Source organism: Triticum urartu, chromosome 5A, assembly GCF_056163025.1.
Source record: "Triticum urartu cultivar PI428250 chromosome 5A, HENAU_Tu73, whole genome shotgun sequence".
In the NCBI taxonomy this organism is placed as follows: domain Eukaryota; kingdom Viridiplantae; phylum Streptophyta; class Magnoliopsida; order Poales; family Poaceae; genus Triticum; species Triticum urartu.
The window spans coordinates 576,322,339-576,328,647 of NC_141877.1; the positions used below are offsets into that span (position 1 = coordinate 576,322,339).

The window sequence follows — 6,309 nt, forward strand, 5'->3', positions numbered from 1 at the left end:
TTGAGTGAAGAAAACAAGAATTAGGAGAAGATAAAACAATCGCAACACGAGGAGGAAGTGAAATAATAGCCCTTTCGGAGGCATGGTGTCAGAGCACCATCAAATTCATTGCAATTAATTAAAACCTTGCACACTTACAGTGCATAAGAATTTTTTATTTTCATTGCCAAACAATGTTCAGTGCCACTGTTTGCTAGGCATGGAGCTACGGAACGTGCTTCATCTTGTTTTGCATATGGTTCAGATCCCAGTCATCCTTGAAGCCCTTGTGTAGGTCTAGCATTTGAGCTTGTTCAGCAATCCAAGGGATTTGATGCCATAACACACCATATTTTACTCGAAGAACTACACGATATAGATCATATCAACGCACGAAATGGCACCCACTTCAATCTCCGGTTGCTTGACATCAGGAATGTGCTTCGGGACCAGTGTATTCAGCTAAGAGAAGCATCCTACAGAAAGTATTTGCATTTCTCACCCTGTTAACAGTCATAGAAGTGAGAGCTAGCATATGAGTTGCTAGCAGCGCATCGGGTCTTCTCTCCCAAGATTGCACCAACTTAGGGACAAATACTTGAGATTCTTCCCATGGCCCTGCAACATTGGGCACTTTAATATCCCATCGGCTCAATCCCCTTTGGTGACTAGTCTATGGACATTTTTGGAAACTGGCTTGAGTGCTAGGAAACCAGGTGTCTCGTTCTCACCACATGCATAAAGACATAGGAGGGACATTAGGGGCATCAGGTCTTGAAAAATTAATCACAATTAGAAGCATTGATGCTACCAGTCCAAATAGTCTGTGGCATACTCATTTTCTTCCGATGTAGAGACAATTCTTTGCTGGCATGGACAATCTCAAGAGTTTGCAGTTGCTGGAAGTTAGAAAGCATAGTAGCTACCTCGAATCCGAATAAGTATGGGAACTTTGTCTGATTCTCATCAACATACCCGTCAGCTAAAAGTTCTCCTAGCTTCTCAACATTCACAATTCCTTGCGGTAGATTTTTTTATTTTTGTTTGCTTGGCTTCTAGTCCCGAGGTTTGTGAGTTTTAATAGTGTTTAGCAATGAATTAACATTGGTGTGACTCAATTCGATGTAGCAGAGATCTAATAAATTCCCAATCGATGTTGCCTAGTTGATTGCAGAATCTGAAGCTCGAGAATGGTAAGGCTCACTACATCCAAACAAAACTGAGGAAATCATGTTGGTAGAGGATGAAGTTACCGCAAGTGGGTTAACAGTTTAGAGTCATGGAAATTCCACTCTTGCAATTGTGATACGGTCTCTACAACCATATGTCGAGAACCGGCGAACTTCCCCTCAGGAAGGGGGAGGGGGCAATGGCCTCCTGACTTACACATAGCTTTGATATGACACTGTGATCATCTCACCGCTCCCCTCCCGTGTCGCTCCCGTGGGCGACCCGGGATGAACCCTCGTCGCCCTGCAGCAGTCCCCATCCCTTCCTCCTCCTCCCCCCGCCGCCGTCGGAGGGTGTTGCCGGGAAAATCCTGCGCGGCACCGGTGGTGGCGGGGACGACTCTCCTCCTCTCGCTCGGATGGCGCGGCGCGGGGACGCTCCACTAGCGGCGGGGGCTTGCGTGCGGCCTGGGGCGCGCTCCAGCGGCGGTGGCGCTTGGAGACGGCGCGAGCAGCACGGTGGCGTGGGTGGTGGTGGTCCGGGTCAGCCGCATCGATCTAGGGGAGCTCCATGACCAGATCTGGCTCCCCTTGTGCAGCGGCTCACTCGCTCTGCCAGTGCTCCCGATGGTCGTGTCCGGAGGATGATGGCGGGGCGGAGATGTGGGGCGGTGCGGCGTGGTGGCACGGACAACAAGGTAGAGAAGGTGAGCTGCTCTGCTTGGTCTGTGAGGCTTCATAGCGTCCAGATCCGGTCTCTCCTGTGGCAGCAGCTTGCTCGGGCGGCAATTTTCCGTGGCCACGGTCGGGGGGTTGGCGGAGGATGCTGCCGGCAGGGCATGATGTGGCGGTGGTGGAGACGTGTGGCCGGTGGTGGGAGGTTGGGTGCTGGTGGCAGCCAAGGTTGCTCTAACTCCTTTTTGTACGGATGCTCGAGGTGAGCGGCCGTGTCTTCGGAGCTTCTTGATGGACCTGGCGGGGACGCTTGCCGTGACTAGCATGGGGATGGAGTGGTCTTGTGTTGCTGGAATCAAGCACTGGCATCTGCGGAGACGACCAGGTTGGGATGCTTCAGGCGAAAGCCTTGTGCCGACCTTGTCGGCAACGATGACGGCGACGCCTTTGGGCGCCGTTTCCCTTCTTGAAGGGTCATTGGGGAGCTGCTGCCACCTGCTTATTCGTGTGCTCCGGGCGAAAGCCTTAGATCCTCTTTTGGTTCGGAAAACGATCGCATCTCGATGTCGTTCTCCCCCTTGGGGGCGTTGTTTTTTGGAGCCACAAAATCCGATGTTGGTTGCTCGATGTCTGGGTAACAGAGGTTGTTGGGTGGTTGGAATGCTTGGTGGTGGCGGTGGAAGTGGTCTGTGGCGGCGACTGGTGCCTTGGTCATCCTAGTGCTGTTGGTTGCCCTCTCATGGGGGCTCGTGGCGATGGTGATGTCTCCATGTTCGGTGCCCTTTGACGGCGTGTGAGGTTTTGTTGCTTTGCGTAGTGCTCTGGCTCCCTCTATTTGTGATGGTGGCCATGGTGTGGCCCAGAGGAGGTGCAGGGGCTATCTCGGCAGAGCATTGCCCTTCGGCACGGTTAGTGGCTCTCTCTGTCGCGACGTGGCTAGGCAATGGGATGCCCTTTGATAGCGACTGCGACTTCCTAGCTCTTCAAGGTATGAGTGATCGCAGGGTAGCGGGTGACTGACGAGCTATGTACCTAGGGTATGGTCATGGATCTGTCCAAGATACCCTCCCCAAGGACATTTCTAAAAGAACCAGAAGCAGTCGAAGAGAGATCATCATCCACTCGACCATGAAGTTATGTTCCACTCGACAGCTTTGAAGACACTCGACCATGCGAACAACCACTCGACCACCAGAAGATGTGAAGCCACTCACTCCGCAACGATCGGGATTTAAGTCATAGCTTTAATAATCATTTATAGCACTTTACTCTGGACGTTACCAGTAACGCTCCTCCTTTATGAACATTGAACCCTGTGTAACGGAGGGGAGCTGGGGTCCTGGCGCACTCTATATAAGCCACCCCCTCCTCTAGGACAAGGGTTCGCACCTTTTGTAATTCACACGCATATATCCAGTCGACCGCCTCCGGGCTCCGAGACGTAGGGCTGTTACTTCTTCCGAGAAGGGCCTGAACTCGTAAATCTCGCGTGTACAACTCCTCCATAGCTAGGATCTTGCCTCTACATTCCTACCCCCCCCCCTCTATTCTACTGTCAGGCTTAGAACCACGACAGTTGGCGCCCACCGTGGGGCAGGTGTCTTAGCGATTTTTTTGGAGAAGTTGCAAGTTTTCCGATCCCCTTCATCATGGTCTCAGGCAGAGGTTTGGCTGAGGGCTGCGAGATCCGTCTCGGCGCGCTCGTGTTTATCGCCGACGACCCCACTTAGCTTCAGGAGGCTCCACTCGACGTTGACGCGCTCCCCGCCCGCGGGGCGACTCACTTTCACGTGTGCGTCCGCGGCGTCCTCCTACGACAGCCGTCGACCCAGTATCAGTCGGCTCCAGCAACTTTCCCCCTCCCTGCGGCCCGCCGGAGCAAACATTCCGGTCGGTCGAGGCTTCAGCTGTGGGTGAGGCATGCGGTGGCCCGCCAGTCGGCCACCCCTTAAGTCGCGGCAATCGAGCCCGACGAAACTCTCTACGGCTTGTTCGATCTGTCGACTGGCTCCGTAGAGACTGCATCCGAGTGCGACAGCAGCGACCCAGCGGCAGAAGTTTTGATGGTCAATGGACCACGCGGTCCTCCTCGCTTCACCCATGAAGACGAAGGTGAAGGGGACAGTGATCCGTCGCGCGTTCATGAAGAGTACCGCCCCGAACCCCTCTCTTCGCAGCAGAGGGAGGAACTTCGCCGCCGGAACATGGATGCACTGCATACTCCTATAGTTCGAGAAACCCCTGAGGCCCAGGCCTTGGAGCAGGCGCGCTTGGCCAAATTGGCTGAGCGCACTTGACTGGAGAACCTCTAGCGCGCACTCGACGATCGCGCTCGGCAACATGCTCCCGAATCCAGTCGACGCCAGCTTTTTCCACCTCCGACTCAGGTATACCGAACCCCGATCCATAATCTAGCAGCTGCTGCCCGGATAGCGGAGTCGATCCAACCTTCCCAGTCAGAAGCTGGCCAAGGTTTGGTGCAGATCCGAGCTTTGCTCCGGGCGGCGGGAGAACAGAATATAGCCGTATCTCAGTCGCGGAATAGGATCCATAGCATATCTGTGGTTACAGACACAGTTCAGTCGGCCCACAGCCCAAGATCGGCCCCGAGGCGTGAGGGACATGGAGATCGACGAGATCAGTACAGAAACCGTGAGCAGTATGATCACCGAGTCGATCACGATGATCGTCGAGTGCCCACGCCTCCCCCAAGGAGTGGGTCATACGTGCCTCGGCAGCATGAAGACAGGCGCCCTCACAGTGTTGGGCGAGGGATTCCAGTCGACCCCAGGGAGCCAGGCTTTGATGCGAGATCTATTCTCGTTTGGGGCTTGGTCGACAGAAACAGAGCTCACCGAGAGGGCCATGACAGGGATCCGCAAACCAGCAGCAGGGTGCATGTCTCAGGTCCAGGGTGCTTCAGCAGAGCCATCAGGGCTGCAGTGATTCCCCCCAACTTCAGGTTGGCGACTGGAGTCAGTAAGTTCACTGGTGAGTCCAAGCCGGACACCTGGCTTGAAGACTACCGAGTGGTTGTCCAGATTGGTGGCGGCAATGATGAAGTGGCCATGAAACACCTTCCTCTGATGTTGGAGGGCTCGGCTAGAGCATGGCTGAATCAGTTGGCACCTAGCAGTATTTATACTTGGGAAGATCTCGCCTGAGTGTTTGTCAGAACATTCGAGGGCACTTGCAAACGGCCGGCAGGTTTGACAGAATTACAGTGTTGTGTTCAGAAATCGAATGAAACTTTGAGGGATTATATCCAGAGATGGATCACCCTACACCACACGGTGGAGGATGTGTCTGATCATCAGGCAACTTGTGCCTTTAAGGAAGGTGTCAGGTATCGGGAGTTGAATCTGAAATTTGGTCGGACAGGAAATATGACTCTGACTCGGATGATGGAGATTGCCACCAAGTATGCCAATGGTGAAGAAAAAGAACGACTCTGGAGTGGCAAGCACAAAGCAGTCGCCCATGAAGCCGGAGGAGGAAACTCCGATTGGAAACAGAAGCGCAAGGCCGAGCCAGCTGCTCTTGGTGAAGCCTTAGCTATGGTTCAAGGAAAGTTCAAGGGGAAGCCCAAAGGGCCGTGGAACCCCAAGAAAGTAAAAGATCAAGATGGAAATGACGTGCTGGATCTGCCATGCCACATCCACACCAAAAAAGATGAAGAGGGTAATTTCATTTATCCGAAGCACACCACTCGGCAGTGTCGACTCCTAATCCAGCAATTCCGAGAGAAACAACCCAAGGAAAAGGAGAAGGAAGCAGATAAGGCTAAGGATGAGGAAGAAGATGATGATGGTCATCCCCACGTGAATTCCACTCTGATGATTTTTGCTGACGTTGAGAGCAAAAGTCGATTGAATGTCATCAACAGAGAAGTGAACATGGTCGCTCCGGTGACACCCAGTTATTTGAAGTGGTTGCAGACTGCCATTACATTCGACCGGTCTGATCATCCAGCGCACATAGCCACCCCTGGGAGGCAAGCACTGGTGGTCGACCCGGTGGTCGAAGGCACTCAATTGACAAAGGTCCTGATGGATGGTGGCAGTGGCCTGAACATACTGTATGCAGAGACGTTGAAGTGAATGGGCATTCCGGTGTCCAGACTCAGTGAAAGCAATATGAGTTTCCATGGGGTCATTCCAGGCAAGAAGGCTGCGTCACTCGGCCAGATTGCTCTCGACGTGGTTTTCGGTGATTCCAAGAATTACCGGAAAGAAAAGTTGACATTTGAAGTTGTGGATTTCCAGAGTGCCTATCATGCCATTCTGGGCAGGCCAGCTTATGCACGTTTTATGGCTCGACCATGTTACGTATACCTCAAATTGAAGATGCCTGGTCCCAAAGGGGTGATCACTATCACTGGTAATCGGAAGAAGGCAGAAGAGTGCTTCCAGAAGGGTTCAAAGATCACCGATGCACAGATGGTCGTGGCAGAATTGCAAGAATACCAGAAAAATGCAGATCCGAG

The 6,309-nt window shown here is 53.1% G+C and overlaps 1 pseudogene; it reads right to left on the reverse strand.

Moving 5' to 3' along the window:
- Positions 1 to 205: 205 nt before the first annotated feature.
- Positions 206 to 1,888, reverse strand: LOC147973004 (uncharacterized; annotated as a pseudogene).
- Between the last annotated feature and the right edge of the window lie 4,421 nt (positions 1,889 to 6,309).